Raw genomic sequence first — 26,081 nt, forward strand, 5'->3', positions numbered from 1 at the left:
GAGAGAGTAGCCTCAATAGGAGTCTCCTGGACAGAGAGAGAGAGAGAGTAGCCTCAATAGGAGTCTCCTGGACAGAGAGAGAGAGAGAGTAGCCTCAATAGGAGTCTCCTGGACAGAGAGAGAGAGGGAGTAGCCTCAATAGGAGTCTCCTGGACAGAGAGAGAGAGAGAAGCCTCAATAGGAGTCTCCTGGACAGAGAGAGAGAGAGAGTAGCCTCAATAGGAGTCTCCTGGACAGAGAGAGAGAGGGAGTAGCCTCAATAGGAGTCTCCTGGACAGAGAGAGTGAGAGTAGCCTCAATAGGAGTCTCCTGGACAGAGAGAGAGAGAGAGTAGCCTCAATAGGAGTCTCCTGGACAGAGAGAGAGTAGCCTCAATATGAGTCTCCTGGACAGAGAGAGAGAGTAGCCTCAATATGAGTCTCCTGGACAGAGAGAGTAGCCTCAACATGAGTCTCCTGGCTCGAGAGAACCATTATCAGTGTACAGCAATTCCGTCGCCTTTGACCCTAGTTCTGACCTAATATATTGGTCTGTATTTGTGAACATCACACATTGTTTATGCAGCTTTAAAAATACATTTAACTCTTATAGCTCTATAAAAACAGTTTGGAAAAAAATCACAAATTATCAACAGCAAGAAATTCTTTGTAGAGGGTGTAGTCTCCTTGTGGCCTTGGTCCTGTCTCCACCTATAGTGAGTGGTAGTACGTATACTATATAGGAACTAAAGCCCCTTCCGACCCAAAATGGCAGCAGGGAAATGGATGACGTGTAAAGGCAGGAAGGGGTAGCATTTCTGCATAAAGGTCAGCAGTGAACAAAAAACTGAGGGCAACATTCTCCACTAGGTTCGGGGTGCATCCCACATTTGTCATGTAACTTTCTTTTAAACTAGGCAAGTCAGTTAAGAACCAATTCTTATTTACAATGACAGCCTACCGGGGAACAGTGGGTGTATATGCCTTGTTCAGGGGCAGAACAACAAATTTCTACCTTGTCAGCCCGGGGATTCGAGCCGGCAACCTTTCAGTTACTGGCTCAACGCTCTAACCACTAGGCTACCTGCAGCCCCAAATGGCACCCTATTCCTGCATAACACACTACTTTTAACCAAGGCCCATAGGGCTTTCACAGCCATTTGGGACACAGATTTCAACAACTGTATAGCAGTTAGCTATTCCGGTTGTTCTTTTATTTCTGTAGGTTAAATTGTGGACTTTAACAACATTAAAAGCTAGGTCCTTATGTATATGTGGGAGAGAAGGTACAAAGTCACCACCGGAATGCTGTGGATTCGAAGAGGAGACAACGAGATGCACCGTTGGTGATAATACTGAGCTTAACCACATACCCAGTAAAAGTTGTCCTCTCCACAGTGAGTAGTGAGGAGGAGCGAGCAGAACGAGGTACGGCAGATCAGTGGCTCAAGCCCCGGTCGATAACTCATCATTCACAGTCATTTGGGGCCCGCAAATATCCCCTTCCCTCCGCTCTACTGCTCAGTGTAGAGAACATTGATTGGGGGGGGGGGGGGGGACTCCTTCTGATCAGTCCTTTCATTCAGCCTACCTAGCCAGCTGAAACGCACACACGTTTCCGTTGCAATTCTGACACTTAGCGAATATTTTTCTTTTCAGCAGACAGGAGTTAGAGAGAGAAGCATGATGAGCAGGCTGAGGTTTACACAGGGTTTAAGGTATCAGTGCAGGAGTCCATTTCAACTTATCACAGGGGTTTCTCCACAAACCTAAACGTATACACTAAGCGATAGACCAACTCCTACACACATTTCAAATCTCCACCTAAGTTTTGACTGAATGTCCAGATTTCCAACATTAAGAGTCAACAAACGGAAGAGAAAAAAAAACAACGCCAAAGACGGTTTACCAAGATGTGGAAGGAGAACAAGAGAAGAATGAGATCCAAATTTAACCCAATTCAAAAGGCCACTGACTTTTTCCCTCCTTTCCTGTACAACCCAGAACCTTAACCTACACTCCCTTTCTCACATAATGCCATGGAAAAATAAATAAAGGCAAGCTAACCTTTCATTAGAATCAAAATGGAGGAAGTGTACAAATGTTCACCTCGGTTTATTGGGTGAGACTTTGTGACCTTCAACAAATACAATGAGTGGATAAAACAGAAACAACACGCTCTTTCCATGACAGACTGGCCAGGTGAAAGCTATGATCCCTTATTGAGGTCACAGAAAACCAGTGTAGATGAAGGGGAGGAGACAGGTTAAAGAAGGATTTTTAAGCCTTGAGACATGGAATGGGGTCCCGTGTGGTTCAGTTGGTAGAGCATGGCGCTTGCAACGCCAGGGTTGTGGGTTCGATTTCCACAGGGGACCAGTATGAAAATGTATCCACTCAGAACTGTAAGTCGCTCATCTGCTAAACAACAAAAAAGTCAATTATGTACGTGTGACATTGAGGGTGAATAGGCAAGACAAAATATTTAAATGCCTTTGAATGAGATATGGTAGCAGGTACCAGGCATACCGGTCGGGTGTGTCAAAAACTACGACGCTGTTTTTTTCAAGCGCAAAAGTTTCCCCATGTGTATCAGGAATGTCCCACTCACCCAAAGGACATCCAGCCAACATGGCAACTGTGCGAAGCATTGGCGTCAACATGGGCCAGCATACCTGTGGAACGCTTTCAACACCTTGTTGAGCCCATGCACAGATCAATTGAGGCTGATCTGACAGCAAAAGGGGGTGCAACTCAATATTAGGAAGGTGATCCTAAAAAAGAAAAATTACGCTCAGTGTATATTTTTGGGTGTTTTAACACTTTATTCAGACAGTAATGAAATGAGGTGGGGAAACAAGCAATTGGGAGAAGGGTGGACGCATCGATTGAACCCTGGTCTCCGGTGGGGAGTTTAAGTGAAATGTTCCGGGGGAGTGTTAACACTACAACGCAGCTCTGCACAGCTTCTGTTACCTTTGAACCTGTAGTGATTGACTTGGTATGGCCCGGTCTATACTCTCTATACTTATAGATGGATAATAGTGATCAAATTGGCTCAAAAACAATATCAGTAAAACAATTAGAGTAAAAAGGTAGCCTTATCAGTATTTCATGTTACAAAACTATCGTAAGCATTGTGTCCAGTCCAATATAACAGCTATTGAGCCGACAATAGTAGACTTGAGCATTCTCACTCTTCTGCTACTTCTCTCCATAGTAATGTACAGTATATGATTATATCATATTGGAGCCAGCTTCAAAACACAGCAACACTTTCTCCTCTGTTCTGCTCCTGTCGCCTGGTTACAAGGCTCTTTATTCTCATGTCATGCAAAGATTCAGGGCAGGTCAATATCTCTATTAACATATTCAAATAGGCACACAAAGGAGTTCCACATTGAGGTTCGGCCCTTATATAGGTTAGCCTCTCCTTCAGATACTACCGCAGGTCACGTTCTCCACCAGCACAAGCAGGCACTGCACTGGGAGCTCACGTTGCGGTTCTCTTGAGAGGCCTGGCAAAGTTACTGCTACTGTCCTTTCCAACAACAGTTTTAAATGACTGACTGATATGTTTGATCCATAAAGAATCCATCAGCATCAAGTCTCAAAGGATGTACGGGAGTTTCAAACAGGGTCTCAAATTCAGGAGGGAAATTATGGTACTCTCAGGAAACTGAGTAGTGAACCCAGCTCAGCGCTGCTTGGTATATAGTAAAGCTGTGGGAGCTGTAGTGGAAACAACCTACGCAGCTCTGCTTGGTATATAGTAAAGCTGTGGGAGCAGTAGTGGAAACAACCTACGCAGCTCTGCTTGGTATATAGTAAAGCTGTGGGAGCAGTAGTGGAAACAACCTACGCAGCTCTGCTTGGTATATAGTAAAGCTGTGGGAGCTGTAGTGGAAACAACCTACGCAGCTCTGCTTGGTATATAGTAAAGCTGTGGGAGCTGTAGTGGAAACAACCTACGCAGCTCTGCTTGGTATATAGTAAAGCTGTGGGAGCTGTAGTGGAAACAACCTACGCAGCTCTGCTTGGTATATAGTAAAGCTGTGGGAGCAGTAGTGGAAACAACCTACGCAGCTCTGCTTGGTATATAGTAAAGCTGTGGGAGCTGTAGTGGAAACAACCTACGCAGCTCTGCTTGGTATATAGTAAAGCTGTGGGAGCTGTAGTGGAAACAACCTACGCAGCTCTGCTTGGTATATAGTAAAGCTGTGGGAGCTGTAGTGGAAACAACCTACGCAGCTCTGCTTGGTATATAGTAAAGCTGTGGGAGCTGTAGTGGAAACAACCTACGCAGCTCTGCTTGGTATATAGTAAAGCTGTGGGAGCTGTAGTGGAAACAACCTACGCAGCTCTGCTTGGTATATAGTAAAGCTGTGGGAGCTGTAGTGGAAACAACCTAGGCAGCTCTGCTTGGTATATAGTAAAGCTGTGGGAGCTGTAGTGGAAACAACCTACGCAGCTCTGCTTGGTATATAGTAAAGCTGTGGGAGCTGTAGTGGAAACAACCTACGCAGCTCTGCTTGGTATATAGTAAAGCTGTGGGAGCTGTAGGGAAACCAGCTTTGGTAGCTCAGTGACTGCTTGGTGTAGTACAGTATATAATAAAGCTGTAGAGAACCCAGCCTAGGCAGCTCAGAGTGCTTGGTGTAGTATATAGTAAAGATGTGGGAAGTGTAGTGAAACCAGCCTACGCAGCTCTGCTTGGTATATAGTAAAGCTGTAGGAGTAGAGAAAGTAGCCGAGGAGCTCAGAGTGCTTGGTGTAGTATATAGTAAAGCTGTGGGAGTAGAGAAACTAGCCGAGGCAGCTCAGAGTCTGCTTGAAGAAAACCTCATCTCCAAAACATAAACTTCACGAAATTGGAAAAGAAACTACCATATTTTACCATTAATGAACATAGTTTCAAAACCTTAGAAGCTATTTCGAATACATTTGTGGTACTAGTCATGAAATGTTAAGGACATTGAGGAAAGTTATTGTTTCAATACATGGAAGACAATGAAAATATGCAAAAATGGAGCTACAAGGTTCAGACAGCAACAATAGTAACACTGTGGGAGCTGTAGTGAAACCAGCAATGATAGTAACGCTGTGGGAGCTGTAGTGAAACCAGCAACGATAGTAATGCTGTGGGAGCTGTAGTGAAACCAGCAACGATAGTAACGCTGTGGGAGCTGTAGTGAAACCAGCCTCAGTGGCTCAGTCTGCTTGGTATATAAACTCAGCAAAAAAAGAAATGTCCCTTTTTCAGGACCCTGTCTTTCAAAGATATTTCATAAAAATCCAAATAACTTCAGAGCTTAATTGTAAAGGGTTTAAACACTGTTGCCCATGCTTGTTCAATGAACCATAAACCATTAATGAATATGCACCTGTGGAACAGTCGTAAAGACACTAACCGCTTACAGATGGTAGGCAATTAAAGTCACAGTTATGAAAACTTAGCACACTAAAGAGACCTTTCTACTGACTCAGGGCCCAGGGTCCCTGCTCAGCTGCGTGAACATGCCTTAGGCATGCTGCAAAGAGGCATGAGGACTGCAGATGTGGCCAGGGAAATAAATTGCAATGTCCGTACTGTGAGACACCTAAGACGGCTCTACAGGGAGGTAGGGCAGATAGCTGATCATCCTCGCAGTGGCAGACCATCTGTAACACCTGCAAAGGATCAGTACATCTGAACATCACACCTGCGGTGGGACAGGTACAGGATGGCAACAACAACTGCCCTAGTTACACCAGGAACGCACAATCCCTCCATCAGTGCTCAGACTGTCTGAAATAGGCTGAGAGAGGCTGGAGTGAGGGCTTGTAGGTCTGTTGTAAGGCAGGTCCTCACTGGCAACAATGTTGCCTATGGGCACAAACTCACCATTGCTGGACCAGACAGGACTGGCAAAGAGTGCTCTTCACTGACGAGTCGCGGTTGTCTCACCATGGGTGATGGTCCGATTCACGTTTATAGTCAAAGGAATGAGCATTACACCGAGGCATGTACTCTGGAGCGAGATCAATTTGGAGGTGGAGGGTCCGTCATGGTCTGGGGTGGTGTGTCACAGCATCATCGGACTGAGCTTGTTGTCATTGCAGGCAATCTCAATGCTGTGCGTTACAGTGAAGACATCCTCCTCCTTCCTGCAGGCTCATCCTGACATGACCCTCCAGTATGACAATGCCACCAGCCATACTGCTTGTTCTGTGTGTGATTTCCTACAAGACAAGAATGTCAGTGTTCTGCCACAGTTAGCGAAGAGCCCGGATCTCAATTCTATTGAGCACGTCTGGGACCTGTTGGATCGGAGGCTGAGGGCTAGGGCCATTCCCCCCAGAAATGTCTGTCAACTTACAGGTGCTTTGGTGGAAGAGTGGGGTTATATGTCACAGCAAGAACTGGCAAATTTGGTGCAGTCCATGAGGAGGAGATGCATTGCAGTACTTAATGCAGCTGGTGGCCACACCAGATACTGACTATTACTTTTGATTTTGACCCCCCTTTGCTCAGGGACACATTATTCAATTTCTGTTAGTCACATGTCTGTGGAACTTGCTCTGTTTATGTATCCGTTGTTGAATCTTGTTATGTTCCTACAAATATTTACACATGTTAAGTTTGCTGAAAATAAACGCAGATGACAGTGAGGACGTTTTTTTTGTTGTTGCTGAGTTTGGTAAAGCTTTGGGAGCTGGAAATCAGTTGAATGGAACAGGGGCTCTGTTCCACTGTAAACAACACATTTACATTTAAAAGTAGGAAAAACTAACTCTGCAGACACAGGCAGCCCAATCCACCCCAGGCGTGTCTGGACTCACAGACTCCCACTTAAACACCAGGCATCAGGATCAACACACAGGCAATTAGTGCAGATACTCTATCATATACGTTTTCCTACTTCCCAGAAGTGCCCAGTAATTCCATTCTGTGGCACTGGGGACAGTAACAGTAATAGATGGAAATAAAATAATTATCCAGGCAGGTTTCCCTTGGTCGTGACACTCACCCCATCCCACTCTACCTTACCATCTGGCCCAAAACAGGGTTACTATTTAAAAGTGGAACTGACAGCATTTTAGCAACATGAAATCTTATTAAAATCTGTTCATATACATCCCCAGGAAGAATGACACTTTCCTAAACATGTTCTGATCAGCAAACACTTAGATATGGTTATTTTCAGTATCATAAATTCTTAGAATGTTTGGGAATTACATATAGTAAGGCATTTATGGAAAAAATCTATAGCAATATAGAGTGGGAAAGCAGATGAACATTTAGACAATTAATAGGACACTGCAGCAAATAAAATACACAAAAAAACATCTGTCTCGTCGAAGACCGAAGTCTACACAGACCGTTGTGCTGTAGCCAATCAGAGCAGCAGCAGGCATTATACAAACAAGCCATTTTCCCACACTGGCCAGCCATCACTCACCTTGAACTGGACTGTTTGTTTACAGGCAGTTGCAACAGCACAACTTTAGATCATTAGCTAGAACGCATTCAACAAAAGCCACAAAATACACCTGAATGGATTTCCACAAATATGTTAACACTACGGGAGTCCTCTTACATTTGGGAACTTTACAGTCCTATTGATCAAACCACCATGAAAAAGGTAGGCTCGCTCCCTCCGTTATGCACATCAACAACTAATGCTAGACACAGCAAGATGAACTCAAATCTAACGAAGGAACAGTAGATAAACCCTCAAAGTTTCAGCTAGTTGACCGTAAAAATTGCACTCATAAACGATGGGGAATTGTAGCCTCCTCATCCGTCTGCCAATGCATGCTTGTCCCAACCAAGCACCTAAGCTAACTGGCTAGCTAGCCACTTCCAGACACAGATGAACACCTCTCTCTGACCATTTTACTCGCCGTAGCAGAACTGGCTAGGCTGTTTACGTTATTACTTTTTTTGCCTACGTTCACTGACACCGGTCAAATTGAGAGTTCATAAATTCATCAGGTCTGAGTGTGCCAGAGCTCAGAAAAGAGTGCTCTGAAATTGGAGATAGCATATCTGTAACGTAGTTCGTCTGTTGTTTGAAGAGAGTCAGACCGAAATGCAGCGTGTAGGTTACTCATGACTTTTAATAAAGATAATGTGGTACATGAAAATAACAGAAAATATGAAAACAACAAACGAGTGAAACTAATAGAGCCTATCTGGTGACTAACACAGAGACCGGTACAATCACCCACGAAATACAACGCGCACTCAGGCTACCTAAATACGGTTCCCAATCCGAGACAACTAGAATCAGCTGACTCCAATTAGGAATCGCCTCAGGCAGCCAAGCCTAACAAGACACACCCCTACTAATACACACTCCCAATTAATACAAACCCCAATACGAAATACAACATATAAACCCATGTCACACCCTGGCCTACCCAAACATATAACAAAAACACAAGATACTGTAGCGACCCGCACAGACAGCTGTGTGTTATGTGTTAGGCTAGGAGGTGGTTGTGTTGTACTGACCAGTACACGGTGTTCGCGGGGTCCAACCTGTCAATCAACCTGCTATCTGCCAATCACGGGAATGCCTGGAATGTTCTGATGCCGGGCATCCTGGTGGTTGGTGGAGTGGCGTGGAGGGGGGGTTGGGCAGGGGGGTGGAGCATTGGAAGTTAAGACCAGGTTCAGCTTTTGTTCTCTCTCTCTTACGTCTGGGCTTCACAAGAGAAGGTCACGATTGGCTTGTGTCATCTATTTGGCGTGTGCTACGGCCCAAACAGTAGCCTGTGTAAAGTTGGTGTAATAAACCGTCAATTCGTAAACTCAAGCCTCTGTCTGGACAATTGTTCCTTTATGATCTAGTCGGGTCATTACAATACAATGACCAAGGCGTGACAATATCTCGTGTTTGCAAATTGTCTGGCTAACTGTATAACAGTCGTTGAAGTTCTTGCTAGCTAACCAAATAACACCTGCATCTCTAGCTGTGTATAGCCACCAAAAAAACAACATGGGGGGGGGGAAAGTCAGTCACTCACCCACTTCCAATTGCATGAAATTACATTCTCCTAGCAGCTAGCTAGCTATATAGCTAACATTAGGCTGTGTTTTTAGCTTGGTATATAAATAGATACGCTAGCCTATTAGCCACGTTATGATCATTGCCCTTGCTAGTTTCATTGTATTAACTTTCCCAGTCTTCGTTACATTTGTCCATTTATGTCCAAAATAGAGTCATTGAAACTGAAATAGTGCATCCCAAATGGAGGCAGCAAACAATTTACTGTACCAGACCAGCTTAGATTTACAACCTGTTAGCAATATGTTTTGGACTACCAAGAAACGTATTGGTGAATTATATGACTCATGCATTGAACAGCATCAATCTATTTTGCCAACAATGCCTTACTGTACATCATGGAAAGTTGAGTTAAATATAACATATTTTTAAAACCTCTTATAAAGTTGGTTTTGAAGCATAAACTGGGAATTTGATATTTTGATTGTCTGTGTTGCATATCTGCAAAGTAGTAAAAACTGTCAGTTCCACTTCAAGGAATCGTATGTGTCAGAGTGCAGGTTATCTGGTATTATTCTAAATACTAAAGTGATATTATGCAGTATTTAGTTATTTTATTTCACCTTTATTTAAATAGGCCATGGTGGCAAAGTAATTACAATATAGCAATTAAACACTGGAATGGTAGATGTGCAGAAGATGAATGTGTAAGTAGAGACACTGGGGTGCAAAGGAGCAAGATAAATAAATACAGTATGGGGATGAGGTATGGGCTATTTACAGATGAGCTATGTACAGATGCGGTGATCTGTGAGCTGCTCTGACAGCCGGTGCTTAAAGCTAGTGAGGGATGTATGAGTCTCCAGTTTCAGAGATTTATTTTAAAAAGCAGGCAGAGCTGAGGAAAATCTAGGAATTTCAAATGTCTGAACATACCATTTGCATTTCAATATTATTGGAAATACAGAGGTGGTATGCTAAGCACTGCCTTCAGGCAGAGAATTATGGCTACATGATGCCCACAGTCAGGCCAGAGCATTATGGCTACATGATGCCCACAGTCAGGCCAGAGCATTATGGCTACATGATGCCCACAGTCAGGCCAGAGCATTATGGCTACATGATGCCCACAGTCAGGTCAGAGCATTATGGCTACATGATGCCCACAGTCAGGTCAGAGCATTATGGCTACATGATGCCCACAGTCAGGTCAGAGCATTATGGCTACATGATGCCCACTGTCAGGCCAGAGCAGACTAGTTGTCGCTATCGGCCAAGCTGCAAAGCCAGACGTTCAGTGACGCATCCACTGTGCAAAAGCCCAAAACACTCAACTCTATGTAATATGAATGAGTGGAGCAAACAGAGATACGGTGATGAGCAGCAGTCAGCGATACATCCTGTTGATGGGTATTCTGGTCTATAGTGGTTACTTACAAAGGAGACGCAGGCAGCAAGCAATAGGATCCTGACCAGGAGGTCCTCAAACTGCTCCACCACCAGCTCCCATAGGGACTTGCCTGCAATACAGACACACAGAGAGAGAGAGTCAGTCACATGGCTGTCCGGCTATACATCATCGTGTCACACATGCCTAACAACTTAGTCAAGGCCTAAAAGTACTGTACATATGATAATCTGAACTACAGTAAATGTAGCTCCCCATCTGTTGATGATATGGGACTTCTATAGGCATACTTGTGTTCTTCCAGTTATGGTGCCCTGTTCTACTGGCAGTGTGTCTATGTATCTATATGGGTAGGGCTACAACAGTCCGTGTGTACTCTGAGGGTTTTCCCTAACTGTATCTCTCTAGTACAACACAGATGATCCCTAGGCTATAGGGCTAATTGTCAGCTTATGAAGGAGGCTCCAGAATTACACTGGAAAGGTCAATATTTACCTTCTTCAGCCGGGAGCTCTGTCAGTGTCACATCACCATATCCATGGAGGAATGGAGAGAGAGGAGACAGAGAGTTGAATGAGAGATAGGGAGAGTTGAATGAGAGATAGGGAAAGAGTAAAACAGAGAGAGGGAGGGGGAACAGAACAAACAAAGACAAGTTAATACCATTTGATTAACTTAGAATAGGCTTTGAAATGCGTTTGACATGTGTATTGTGGTTTCCAAAGGTGGTGGTGGCAATCTTTACCAAGGAACACCGTCAGTGCTCAGTTGTCGCCACCAAGTCTGTCCCCAAACAATTTGATTTGTTGGTTTTAAGCATTAAGCTTTCTACTAGCTCTTTGTTGACTGTTGCTGGGTGTTATCGTCATCCATCAGCACCAGCCTGTACCCTACCTGCCCTAAGTCTGAATTTGTCCTGCTAGGTGACCTAAACTTGGACATACTTAAACCACCTGACCAAGTCTTAAAACAATAGGACTCCCTAAATCTCTCTTGATCATTACAAATCCCACAAGGTAGGACCCCAAACACCCAGAAAAGGCTACTCTCCTCAATGTTATCCACACAAATAATCGTGATCGTTATCAGTCTGGTGTTTTTTGTAATGACCTTTGTGATCACTGTTTTACAGCCGGTGTTCGTAATGGCTGCTCAGTGAAACATCCGGTCCTAATTTGTCAGACGCTCTGTAAAAAACTTGACCTGGTCTCTGTAAATTAGTATAGATTCAGCTTGATCCCCTCGGTCGAAGAAGCTTGGACCTTCTTTTTTAAATTTTTATATCTTCTTTTTATATCTTCAGTGATATTGTTAACAAACACAAAGAAAATGAGAATTAAAAACATGTTCAGACCCTGATTCGACCGTGATCTTGCAGAGTTACTCAACCTCTAAAACACCATTAGGCAAAAGGCTTGGCACACAATGTAGAAAATAAAGAAAAACACTGGAATGAGGTGATGTCCAAACTTTTGATTGGTACTTGTAATTGATGAGGCTGGCACTGTAATTGATGAGGCTGAGCGTCATGTACTGTGAAATTTGATAGACAAACTGATGAAGATTAGAATTTTGAATACTGAAATGACTGTACTTATGTAGTTGTAAAATTTGAGTGATGTGTAACAAATGGGTGTGTGTGTTGTGTAACACAAGGAGTATGTGCCACTTAACACATGGAGTGTGTATATGTGCTGTGTAACACATGGAGTGTGGGTGTTTACTGTTGTTTAGTCACTTCCCAGGCCTGAGCGTGTGTGTGTGTGTGTGTGTGTGTGTGTGTGTGTGTGTGTGTGTGTGTGTGTGTGTGTGTGTGTGTGTGTGTGTGTGTGTGTGGCAATGGACGCAAAGCAGGAAGCGTGTGGGAGGGAGACAGGCAGCAGAACACACTGCAGCTGGCCTACAATGAATGGAGATCACAACTATAGCTACAGTACAACACCCACCACAACCACCCCTCTTTACAGCACCAACCATCCATCAATACTGTGGTCAGCACACAAACACTAACTCACATTGAGTGCTAAACATCTTACTCTGGCCTCCCGGGTGGCGCAGTGGTTAAGGGCGCTGTACTGCAGCACCAGCTGTGCCATCAGTCCCTGGGTTCGCGATTAGGGAGAGCTTGGTCGGTAGGGATGTCCTTGTCTCATCGCGCACCAGCGACTCCTGTGGCGGGCCGGGCGCAGTGCGCGCTAACCAAGGTGGCCAGGTCACGGTGTACCCTCCGACACATCGGTGCGGCTGGCTTCCGTGTTGGATGCGCGCGGTGTTAAGAAGCAGTATGGCTGGTTGGGTTGTGTATTGGAGGACGCATGACTTTCAACCTTCATCTCTCCCAAGCCCATACGGGAGTTGTAGCGATGAGACAAAATAGTAGCTACTACAACAATTGCATACCATGAAATTGGGGAGAAAAAGGGGTAAAATTGAAAAAAATTGAAAAACATCTTACTCTAAATTAATACTGTAAATCCTGGCAGTTTAAAAGCACGATGAATATCCCGTGTTTTGATTCTGCTACAGTAGGACTGCATCGGAGGTTTCATATGGGGATCAAACGTCACACACATGCAACGGAAATAAATAAAAATAATACAATTTCAGGACCATTGGAATTAGAGTTAAATCAGGAGCTTTTAAATTCTTCCAACTTTCTGATTGACCAGAAGGAAAAAGTAGAAGTATTTTAATCATTTCATGTTAAAATGCCCTTTAATTCAATTGCTTTGTATTGACAGAGTCCGTACAGTACATTGATAATGTAATGGCTTGTAGCAATACAAAGGGGGGTATTGTGCTTTGAAGAACAGTCTGTCTTTCAATGTTTCCACTTATTATGTTATCCGAGTAGGCAGAGTGGAGGGGTAAGATGAAGCAGAGAGGAGAAAACTGCCATTGAAAACTGCACCATAAATATCAACTCGTGAATGCAATAAAAAAAATACGCAATTTCAGTCATAGCCTTACAGCTTGGCATTTCTTCTTAGTTCCTAACCAATTATCTGTCTGTCTATTTTTTTTGCGTCTTTTCATCATCATTTTTGCCTCATTTTCACAGAGTAATCTGTATAGCTACGATGACTCAATGTAACCGAGTACGTATTTCGTCATATAGAGACTCAAGGTGAGTTCTCTGACCTGAACATGGTAAACCATTATAGAGAACCTCTCAGTTCCAGAGGCTCCTGCAAACTAGAGGAAAATGTCCCACTGTTTTCCTTGTACTGCCAGTCTTAATATGCCCATGTCCCTCTGACTGTGCCTCCCCAGTTGTTGAAGGCTGGCCTGGAAAGAGACAAAGGGAGGCTTGCTAGCCAGGAGCAAGGGAGGGAGGGCTGGAGGGGGTTGAATGGGGTTCCCCAGCGTGCACTGTGCCAAGGATTCCCTCCTTACTGTTGTCATCTGGGTTGTGTTAGCCTCAGACTGCCCAGGCACATTCCAACAGACTTCACCACGCCCCTTTCTTTTTTTTCCCCTCCGTCTCTCTTGCCGGCTCTCCCTTTCTCTCTCTCACTGGCTCTCCTTTTCTGCCCCGCCCCCCCAACAAACTCTCATGCCCCCCCCCGCCCCCATGTGCAGAGTGCAGACAGACTGAAAACAAGAGCCAGCCTGTTTTGACACTACCAGTCCAACAAGAGGGGAACCACTTCCTGGTTACAGTAGCCAACAACAGAACAGAGGGATCCATGTCCAAGACCAGGGTTCAACTACTATTTGAAATAATTTAAAATACTTTAGCAGTGCTTGATCAAGCTTTGTTGCAATGGGCCAAATGGAATCTTTGCAAAAGTGCAAACCCTGCCCACCTGGTACTCCAGACAGGTTAAAGCAAATGTTTAAAGTAATTAAAAGATTTCAAATAGTTTTTGAACCCAGATCTGATGATCAGAGATAGTAACAGAGAGCCAGGAGAAGCAACAGGAAATGTACCATCATGACTAGGACATGGGATGTGCTGATACAGAAGCTTTCACTATAGCTTCCTAGTACACTCAGATGCACTTACACTTCCTTAATTTCTCCTTTAAAAGCATTATAGCTGTAATCACTAGGCAGACTAATAAACTACACATCATAATATGGAATGCACAGCAACAGGGCTAGATTATAGAGGCCCTCAGCCTCAACTGTAAATAAGTGAACGTTTGCCATGGGTAATTTGCTTGTAGACACTGCTGGAAAACAGTGTTTCATTGGATAAGTCACCAGCGTCTAACCAACAAAAAAAAACACCCAAAATAATTTATGCGTATAACAGTGCGTACTGTAGGAACTTGATAAATCTCCACACTACCCCAAATGGCACCCTATTCACCCTATTCTCAATATAATGCACTATATGAACACGATGTGTTCTCTACCTTCTTTCCATTTGTGCTACTGTCCATCCATGTGCTGCTGCCATGTTGTGTTGCTACCATGCTGTGTTGGCTGTCTTAGGTCTCTCGTCATCACGTGTTTTGTCCTACATTTTGAATCCCAGCGCCACAGGAGCCCTGTTGCCAGGACATCAGTGTAAATAATAATGTTCTTTTTCAAATTAAAAATTTTACCCCTTTTTCTCCCCAATTTCGTGGCATCAAATTGTTTGGGCTCGGGAGAGACTGAGGTTGAAAGTCATTTGTCCTCCGATACACAACCCAACCGCACTGCTTAACACAGCGCGCATCCAACCCGGAAGCCAGCCGCACCAATGTGTCGGAGGAAACACCGGGCACCTGGCAACCTTGGTTAGTGCGCACTGCACCCGGCCCACCACAGGAGTCGCTGGTGCGCGATGAGACAAGGATATCCCTACCGGTCAAGCCCTCCCTAACCCGGACGATGCTAGGCCAATTGTGCGTCGCTCCACGGACCTCCCGGTCGCGGCCGGTTACGACAGAGCCTGGGCGCGAACCCAGAGTCTCTGGTGGCACAGCTGGCGCTGCAGTACAGCGCCCTTAAACACTGTGCCACCCGGGCAGTAGTTTAAGAATGTTCTTAAATTGATTTGCCTAGTTAAATACAGGGCAGCAGGTAGCCTAGCGGTTAGAGCGTTGGGCCAGTAACCAAAAGGTTGGTGGATCAAATCCCCAAGCTGACAAGGTAAAAATCTGTCGTTCTGCCCCTGAGCAAGGCAGTTATTCCACTGTTCCTAGGCAGTCATTGTAAATAATAATTTGTTCTTAACTGACTTGCCTAGTTAAACAAAAAAAGGTTAAATAAAATACATTTACGGTGGGATAATAAAACCGGTGGCCAGGAGATTCGCTCGGTCAGCCCGTAGAGTTGGTCTAGTGCCGCACTCAGAAAAATAGCCCGTGTTATTCAAAAAAATAGCAGAAGGTCATAGAGAGCAGAGCAGTCAGCTATAGCACTCTGTCTGAGAGAGACCCAGTCAGTCTGACAGTGGCTATGCTGTGGGAATACAAAATCAGGTCTAGAAATGGTAGAATGGTGAACTCTTGCACCTTCCTGTGTCTGTCTCAAAGGTCTGCATGCATTAACCATCATGTATTAGATGTGAATGATAAGGGCCATAGACTTTAACACACTATGATAGTGTGACTACGCCATGGATGTCACTCATTCATATTAATAGAAATGGAGGTTGGAGGAGGGTGCACCTTCATTCCCAGGAGAGGCAGGGGTGTGTAAGCACGAGTGTGTAAGTGTCTGTGTGACTGCATGATGGGATAGCACCTATCAGGTTAGTGTGAGCGCAGGGGATGAAGTTCAGTCAGTAGGTCAGTCATTACTATGCTACAGTACAGTTGGGGAGTACTCACAGTATCTGTATGGGAGAATCATAATCAGGGTGACTAAACGAATGTAGCAGGCGTAGAAAGACACCTGTGCGGAGGACCCACTTCCGTTTTTTCAGGAGAAACGGAAGTTAGGTTGAAAATACTGTTTCCCTGAAAACCAGAAACACACACTTTGTCAACACCGCTAAGGGTGGGGTTGCTGAGGAAGATGAATCAGGGCCACCACTGTGACAGGCCAGATGTTTAGCTCTTACTTATTCAAAAGCCCAGAACCGGTTTAACACCAGGCTTATCTGCCCAATTGACACGCACCTCCCAGATGAACTCATGGATACCCTTTTCATGTCTCTGCGTGCAATCTGAAGGAAGTTGCTAACTAGCATTTCGAGCAATTGATTAATAGCGTTAGCACAATGACTAGAAGTCTATGCAACTGCTAACGTACTAGTAGAAACCATAGACTTCCAGTCATGACGCTAATGCTAGTTACCATTGGCTCGCGAAACTACCTCTACCTTCCTTCATACTAGAGGCAGAGACATAAAAAGGGTATCCATGAGTTCATCGGACTGAAGTAGATAAAGGGCTTCATTGCCAAAATCCTGAAGCATCCCTTTAAGTAAATAAATAAAACAAAGCCGTATTTTTGGTGATTTTCTCTCAGGAGCAATGGATAGATCACTTTGTCAATCAAATTAAGTACATTTAAAAGGCTGGCCCTTCAAATGGCAATAGTTTTTACCCACATAGATGGATAGAGATACAGTATTATCATTATAAAAATCGGTCCCCATTATACGGCTGCGAACACACAGGTAGCGCCATTGAGGCAATCTCCATTTTGAAGTAGTCAATTTTCTTATTTTGTGTTTGATAAATGCATACATCTTATTTTGGTGATTTACTGCCACCTGCAGTGTTGGAGTCCTGAACCATTCATTTATTGTGGCCACTAGATGGTACTGTTAAAACCATTTAGAAACAAAAGCACCCAATTTGAAGATAAAGACAACGCTATGATCATTCACTGATTATTCCCAACTCATAGGAATACCCACCCTTTAAAATGGTGGAAGCCCTCAATGGCAATGGGCATGCTAAAATGTCTTACATTGAGGTTGGGTCCTCTATCCAGTTCTTATTTACCACAAATGACAAACGTTTATGTTTACTTGAAATGTTAAAAAACAAAATGATCAAAATTGTACATCAGCTTTTTAGTACTAATGTGTATTGTGTACTTTGGAAAAAAAGCTGCACATTATTTAAGGGAACATTTATATTCTTGTTTTACAGCACATTTGCATATTCTGTAAAACAAGAATATATATATAATGTTTTCATGATAATTAAGTTGATAATTTGGTATGATTGTTGTTTTTTCCCCCCAATAGTTCCATGGAAATCCATGCTTGTAAAATACGTTGGTAGTATGAGGGTTAATCAGTTTGACTGAATGGCTGATCAAACACACGTGGGTGCGTGTGCAGCTCAGCTCTGAGCTGCTTCTGCTTAGCTCAGTGACTCAACATATATCTCAAGAAGGTTGCAGGGAGTCTGTGACTGACTGCAGAGGTGGGAGGAGAGAATCAAAAAAAAGAGGGACAAGTTAGCACAGGATCCCTGATACTCTGCAGAGTAATGCATAACAGAACAGAGCCAGACAACACCTCAAGGACTAAAGACATTCTGTTAAACTCGCCTCTCCGTTCGGATCTCCGATAGAAAAGTCCAAAATGTTATATAAATCTGGTCTATTTAAAGAGGAAGGAATAATATCATTTGCAGTTGCATTGCAATATAATTAAAATAATAAACAGTGATATGAAGAGTGCAAGTGTGTAAGGGGCAGGGTTAGTTTGACAGGAAGTAGTATGGCAAGAAATGGTAGATAACTGGCAACTCTCCAGCCTGGTCTCAGAGCAAAACGTATTATATGTTACTAGAATCCCTGTAACTCTGTTTAGTATGATATGTTACATTATTTGATCCGTTTAGTATGACATTATGTTGGATAAGACAGTAGGTTATTTAAGGCCGAAAATGAAAGTAGGGTGGTCGGTTGGGCATAAAATGCAAATGTCTAGCAACCCAAAGGTTGCATGTTCTAATCTCGTCACAGGAAACTTTAGCCAACTACTTACGTAGCATGTTAGCTAACCCTTCCACTAACACCTAGCCTAGCTAAAGTTGGCGACCCATCCACCTACCTAACGTTAGCCACAACAAATTGGAATTCTAACAAAGGTATTTCAAATTCATAACTTATTGTATGAATTGCAATTTGTACTATACATCCTAGAATTCGTATTATATTGTACGACCCCTATTACATTGGTAGGCTAATGTAATGATAAATATGATACTAAATGATAAGGAACAGATTTCAGTAACATATAATGCTCTGAGACCAGGTTGAACTCTCCCATACGGTACACATTCTACAGTGGAAGTCAGGGTTGGCCATACACCAAAGAGCTGCGCCACAAGATATGCATCAACACTATGCTCCTTTTTCAACAAGAAAATAGTCATAAATGTGAGTAAGAGTTGTGGTTACACAGTAATATTGAGTAATGTATTGCCCAATGATATATTATCGCTACAGAATTAAAATGAAACAGGATGGTTTTAACAGAAGCCAAACCCTAACCCCATTTGAGGAACAAACATCAAAACATGAAGAGTTTTGTTACCGTACCAGTCAGAAGTTTGGAAACACCTACTCATTCCAGGGTTTTTCTTTATTTTCTATATTGTATAATAATAGTGACGACATCAGAACTATGAAGTAACACAGATGGAATAATGTAGTAACCAAAAGGTGTTAAACGAATCTAAATATGAGATTTTTCAAAGTAGACACATTTTGCCTTGACATCTTTGCACATAATAATGGCTGGAATGGAGTGAATGGAATGGTATCAAACACAAGGAAACCATGTGTTTATTGTATTTGACACATTTCCTCTACAGCCATAACCACGAGCCAATCCTCCCCAATTGTGACTCGTTTCAGGAAACTAGGCTTATGTCACTACTTCACAGCATTTGTGTTTTTGGGCAGAAATGCCTTCTGGAACATGTGCACTTTCCTGTGCCTTAATAACAAACGTGTATGCCATCTGTAAATACAATTGTTAAATCAGGAGCCTAGTTGGTTTAGCCACAAAAAAAAAGCCAGGAACCTTCCCCGCTAGCCATGTTTGGCTGAGATAATGTGTGGGCTGAACATGCCAATGGAGGAGTTTGGATTGGTCTGCCATGTAGCACGTTTTTGTCTATAACATGAGCTGGTCAGTATGTGTAGGTAATCCTTTCTAACACAGCTTTTTTTAAAGATATATAGTAGAACTGCAAATGTGTTGCTCTCCACTTTCTGGAGGACTGGGTTGAGTTAAGGAAAGCTGAGAATTCTGGCGTTTGATTGCAAATATGCAGAGGGAGTCAAAAATAAAACTCCCAGAAGGCTGTTGTATAAAACACCTGTCTCCGGATTACATCTTCAAACTAAGGGCAACCATGGAATCTGTGACTGAGATGGAGAAGTATCCATCCATGTATAAGGGTAAAATAGTTTAGCTAGCTACATTTTCAGATTATACATTTCTAATTTAGTCAAAGTAGTTATCACATGTTAAAGCGTACTGTTAGCTAGCTAATATTAGCTGGCTCGCTAACGTTGCATGTATGATCTGTGTAGTAATATTATACGTATCTCAGAGCCATTTGCATTGCTAGTTATAGCCTAATGTTAGCTAACGATCCAGGTTCAATGTTAGCTAGCTAGCTATCTGCAGATTCATGCAGGGTAGTAACATTAAGAACTTGGATGATGGCTCATTGTTTAGCTAGCTAGCTACATGTCTAAACAAAAGACTCCACTATGCAAGTAACCATTTCAATTCAAATGTTCATGATGTCACTGTGACAACTGTTGATAGACGTAGCCGGTAAATTCGCTCTGGCTATTTATTCCGATTTCAGAGCATTCTCGTAAGTGTGACAGAGCACAGAATAACTGAGGAATTTACGAATGCTCAATGCCCGTTGAATATGGCCGGTGTCAGTAAACGTTGGCAAAAAAAACATATTTCAATTGTTGCCAAGCCGGTCGGTCACAATAAAGGTGCCATCAAACTCCTGTGGTTTAGGGTCTATGTTTTACACACGGTAGGGTTAGGGTCCGTTTTACACACGGTAGGGTTAGGGTCCGTTTTACACACGGTAGGGTTAGGGTCCGTTTTACACACGGTAGGGTTAGGGTCCGTTTTACACACGGTAGGGTTAGGGTCCGTTTTACACACGGTAGGGTTAGGGTCCGTTTTACACACGGTAGGGTTAGGGTCCGTTTTACACACGGTAGGGTTAGGGTCCGTTTTACACACGGTAGGGTTAGGGTCCGTTATACACACGGTAGGGTTAGGGTCCGTTTTACACACGGCAGGGTTAGGGTTTTACAAACTTAAGTCAGCAGCATCAGCTTGCTGACCCATTTCCCTTACAAACACAGGGGTACAAATTATCATTTTTAACCACCCTCTATGGGGGTGGGCGTGCATGCTGCACACTCAAGTCACCACTCATGCCGCTGCAAGTTCTCAACGCAACAACATCCTTTCTAACACATTCAGGGGCGGACTTAGTGATTAATATGGGTTTTATAGTAAAGACATGTAATTTAACGGTAAAAACATATTACCTTTTAATCTGGCATGAACACAACCAGTCATGTTGCCATCTGATTGTCAAACAAATCACTTTAAAAAAGGGTAGATGACCTTCGCACGTTCTTTCAAAATAATTCCAGCATCCAAACAGTACACTGTGAACCCGCCAACTTTCTTTCAAATCGCAATTGGCTGAAACTCTCTCACGGGAGAAAGTGAGAGGCGAGCGAAACAGCGCCACCATCTTACAATATGTGATGTTGTCTGGCCAAAAAGAATATGACATGTCATACTCTTTGGTCAGACAGAATCCGATACATGGGCTACACCATACATGTCCTCTGCCTCGACAAGATTGCAGTATTATCAGCATCTCCTGTCTTGTTACTTTATTTTTCCTGCCCCATCCTGAAAGCAGATTCATTTCAATGAATGTCACGTTCGCAATCATATCGTGTGAAACAATGTACAGGAACGCGAGTGGAGCATTGGGGGTCCTAAAGCGGAGAAAATATTTTGTATTTTTTTATTAGTATTAAAATGTAAAAAAATTATGCCCAGCTCACAAGGCCCCTTGATGTGAGTCCAGAGGCAATTGCCTCTTCTGCCTAATGGTAAGTCCACCACTGCACATTCAGAGTGGCTTCTTTTACTATGCACACACCGAGTTGCAGTCTTCACAAGTCACACCAGCAGACAAAAAGTGAGTGTCTGGCTGTGCACATGAATGCTTATGAGAGTGGCTGTGCGCGCAAGTGTGTACGGCTAGATGTGTTGCAAACTCCCCCCATGGCTTTGTAGAGAAGGTCACGGAGGTGCTAAGACCCGGCCAACTTTCCAACATCTGGGAGTGGGACCAACACAGCTACAGCTAACTACAGTACTGTACCTAAAACATGATGCATCTGGAGCTAGGAGTTGATCTCAGCGCACCAGTAGTACACAAAAACAACAAGTACAGTTTGGAGCTGCTGTCAATGTACCAGGTCAACACACAAAAACAAGTACAGTTTGATCAATCAAATCACTTTATTTTCGGAAAATGAATTGCTGAGAAATGACATGCGGATGACATTTGGGAGATCGAGATCAAGGTTGCTTGAAATGCCCTTTTCAAGATAGAAGTGAAGAGACCACATCAGCTAGTGTAGAACATCCTGTTTCACAGTAGACAGTTAGTGCAAATTCATTTCACTAGTTTGGCTGTTCCTCTTAACAGGAAGGAAAGAGAAATACTCTGCTTGTTAGTGTCACTGTGTGTATATAACAAATAATGAAATCCAACTCATTAACTGACAAGCAAGTTGAGACCATATTCAAGTCATCAACCTACCAAAACGTCCCAGTTTTGAGTATGAGATAAAACCCATTGTTGGTCTAGTCTGACCTCAGACCAGAAAGCCATAACAAAAAGGCTTTTCCACCCCTAACAGTTTCAAAATAAAAGAGGATATGGCCTCCACAATGATAGCACAGGTTTGACTAGGGGTGAGGGCCTAAAACACAAGTCTGTGTGCTAAGCTCCGATAACAAAAGCCACCAACCACCACTGCCAGGGCATTGGTTACATCTTTAACCTCGGACAGTAATACCAACCGTGACGATCTGGATTCAAATGGGGTCTCCCCTCCATTGCCGATGGTCGTGATAATTAGGGAATACATCTGGCAAAACATTTACAACACAAAAAGAGCAAGACCAGATAGACCAGTCCTTTTTAGTTTCCATTAGGTGCCTAATGAACACGACCCCGGGTGGTAAGACACTCCACGCAGGGGAGTTCCAGGGACAGACATAGCGTGAAATAGGCCTCCCGTAGGAATGTTATGCCTCTGTCTACAAAACTGGCACGCCATATATCTCCCACTGGAACGCTGCTAGTACCTACTACAGTGGAGCAGGAAACAAAGTGATCAGAGGGGGTTTCCCTAGTTCATAACCCTTTTTGGTTACTGTAACCCCCAATCTATTATTCAATAGATGTTTCTCTGCCATAAATATGCCCTTATCAGCATTCCCCTAAGGACAGGCCAGTCTGTCCAGGTACCCCCAGAGGTTAGATTACAGGACCTGTTTGTGGCCATGTCTTTGTGTAATGATTATGGCTCTATAATAAGTCTACTGCACAGCTCCTGTATGGAAACAACCTGTCCTCGTGTCAGAGAGAGAGAGAGAGAAGTAATGATGATTTGTAACAGAAATGCATGCCGCACACACAGAACAGTGGCTCCCTCCCTGCAACAAACACCAAACACACATCAAGTCATTGCAGTCAACAACAAAAGGTAAATTGTGGTCGGTTTGTCAGTAGAGGGAATGAGCCATTCAGTATTCTACACACATACTCAGTTGAGACATGTTGCTACTAAAACAGCTAATAACAATAACACAGCTGTTTAATGTGTTGTTGACTGTGATGAGAAAGACATAGGCCACGTTCAGTAGGCAAACAGTGTGTAATGTTGCAGATAGAAATGTCATGAATAGAATTGACAAGATTGTTTATTCTACATGTCAGATAGTCATGTTTGTTCTACTCAATATATTTATATCTGAATGTTCCACAATGTTGTGCCTTGGTGAACGTGACCCTGGTTTACAGCCAAGAAAGGAAAGGGTATTCCCTTAAGCCTTTCTCTGCACACGCAAGAACCCACACAGACAGACACACAGAGAGAGCGAGAGCGAGAGAGAGGAAGTCAGTTCACACAGCTAAAAGTTTGAGATGCTATCTGCAACAAGACATTTTTCCATGAAGTCATCAAAGCCACAGGGTAGGTCTGCGCAACAAAGGACTGCTGTTTCACTCCTACAACACAGTGGCTCTCCTCTATGGCTTAACGACACAAGCCACCATGCAAATGAATGGCAGGGCCATAGACTCAGAAGGAAAGTAGTAACGGTGTTGACAGGTGCCAAATCCAATACAACACAAATTAAAGAGCACCAGGTCTACATTCTAGATTAGGGCTTTAACTGGGGGATTATATCCAATAAACTCATGGAACAGAAGAAGTTAAGCATTTGGCTGCTGCAGCATCAACACCTTGTAGCCTACAAAAAAAACCTTGTGCACATTGAGCGATGGGCCCTGGAATTGTGTATGCAGATCTCACACAAAGGTATAGCTATAGCGTTCTCTCAGAAGTAGAGTAAGAGAGTTTCCTAATTTTATCAAGTGTTCTCATTGTCATTATGGCACTAACTATGGTGGTGTGCTGTGTTAAGAATGTCGTTTTGCCCCCCCTCTGTCCCTCCAATGGGGGTGTCATAGTGGAATACAGAATTATCACCTGAAATATCACTTAATGCCACGCTCTTCCCCTTGATACAGTTGCCTAACATAGCATAAAACCCTAATTGAAACTGTTACAGTAGTACACAATACTACTACTCTTAATGTGTTGACGTTAATGAACGTGACAATTATTATACCCCAATGCCTCCCCATAAATGCATGGCAAAACAGATGTGATACACTTCCTGCCTCAATACAGGCGTTAGATTAATAGCATATCCTATTGATAATCTGGGTCTCGTTTTTACACGTAGTCCGTAACCGTGATGAAAAGCGTTCGGGTTCAGTGACTCGATCGTGCATCCTTCCCACACACACACACGCAACTTTGTGCAGAGCGAGAAACGCAATGTAGCTCGGTAAAGTACGACAAAGGACTTCAAACAGGGTTGAGTAGCCTCACGCATAAGATCTGTCTAAATATGTAGGCTGGAAGGAACAATTGCAGGCTGTAAAATACTGATATTGGTGTTTTCAACCTGTTTGTTTTACAATAAGGCGCGGGGAAATAGTTTCACCAATTTCCCTAAACTGGGCAATGATATCCATGCCCGTGATCGAATTGCATTCAACACTCACGCAGGTAAACTGAATAACAGTGAAAATACAACATTATAAACAATGTTTGTTACTCACCGTTAGGTCCATATTTTTCTAAATTGGATTTCACTTGTTCAAGGGCGAGTCCAGTGTTTTCATTCACACTAAAGTTTTCAAAAACTTCAGATGAGGATTTAGTGTGCGCGTTATCCATCTCGGAGGGAGAACTGACTAGCTAAACAATACAATTAAAAGTCATGTAGTTAAATATATAACATATATTACGACAATAAAGGACTAATAAACAAGTCGTTTTCTAACGATGTGCCTTGCGTTCAGACTGCCAAGCGGAGGTGGATCTGCCTGCGTAGACGGTCACCTGCCTCCTCTTCTGCGAGCCGACGATTTGATTCCGGATTCCTGTTCGCGACGCTGCTATTTCCCAATAAATACAATTGCAGTCCGCGCTTCATCAAAATCAGAAGGTGTGCTGTGTTGGTACTGCCTCTTCCACAAGTGAGCGTGTTTGAGCACTCCCTTGCGTTCCTATTGGTTGTCATTACCTGAGTGGAGAGCGTTGCTCAACTCCCACATCCTTGACAATACATCCTTTTGGTAAGCCAAATAAGGAAGTCCTTGTCTTCTTGGTTTATATATCTTATGCACTGCATATGAAAAGTCACAGGAGGTAATACTATATCATTCTCAAGTTACATATGTTTCATATATGTCATTAGTTAATGCTTTAAACCAAGGTTATGGTTCTCTTCCCCTTTGGCACAAGAGTAGGCCTACGTGCATCATCTTCATGCTGGTACTTAAATAATTCCAAACACACTAACATTAAATGAATCTTTACTTTTCTTGTACATCTCGGGATAGCGGTGGCCTACATCTCTCTAAATAGTTTGCCAATTGAGTGTAATCAAATATTGCCTGATCTAATACTACCAGTACCACGCAACTCCTACACAGCACTTAACGTCACACTATGAGGTAGAAGTAGGTGCGTTTAGTGTTCTTGAAAGGCCTTGCACCCGAGTCATCCTTCAATCATTCTGACCCTTTCTCAGTTCTGACCCCACCACTTACTGATGTAGTGAAACTGTTCATTTCAGACGTTGCGGCAGGAGTAACCTATACAAGGAAGGGGAAGGTGTAGGTCCAAGTTGTATCCACTTATGTAAGACTCATCAATGTGACGCTACTGCAGTTCGATCTCCTTATCCCTGGCTATGCAGAAGATGAGAAGGCCCAGTACTGTACTGTAGGATAGGTTTCTAGCAGTAGGCAGTGGCTGGGAGGACTACTTTTGGAGTGAGAGGTATAAAGGGAACAAGGTGCTCTAGTTATGTCCTGTCTCACAGCTGGGCTCCTCTATCTCTCACAGCTCTCAACTTATTTATAACTTAAAGCGCTTACATAACTTTCAGAACTATAC

At 43.3% G+C, this 26,081-nt stretch overlaps 1 non-coding gene and 1 pseudogene across 2 annotated transcripts in view; one reads left to right on the forward strand and one right to left on the reverse strand.

Annotated features, from left to right (window-relative positions):
• Positions 1–25,158, reverse strand: part of LOC124000329 — an 88,174-nt pseudogene extending 63,016 nt beyond the window's left edge. Inside the window, exons 1-3 of the transcript XR_006832576.1 lie at positions 24,737–25,158; positions 10,878–10,895; positions 10,412–10,494 (exon numbers count right to left, since the gene is read on the reverse strand). The product of XR_006832576.1 is annotated as a sarcoplasmic/endoplasmic reticulum calcium ATPase 1-like (transcript). The remainder of the gene's footprint in view (positions 1–10,411; positions 10,495–10,877; positions 10,896–24,736) is intronic.
• On the forward strand, positions 2,282–2,357 carry trnaa-ugc. Its single transcript has one exon. It is a non-coding gene; the product is annotated as a tRNA-Ala (tRNA).
• Positions 25,159–26,081: the final 923 nt, after the last annotated feature.

The sequence above is a fragment of the Oncorhynchus gorbuscha genome, linkage group LG16, assembly GCF_021184085.1.
Source record: "Oncorhynchus gorbuscha isolate QuinsamMale2020 ecotype Even-year linkage group LG16, OgorEven_v1.0, whole genome shotgun sequence".
Lineage (NCBI taxonomy): Eukaryota > Metazoa > Chordata > Actinopteri > Salmoniformes > Salmonidae > Oncorhynchus > Oncorhynchus gorbuscha.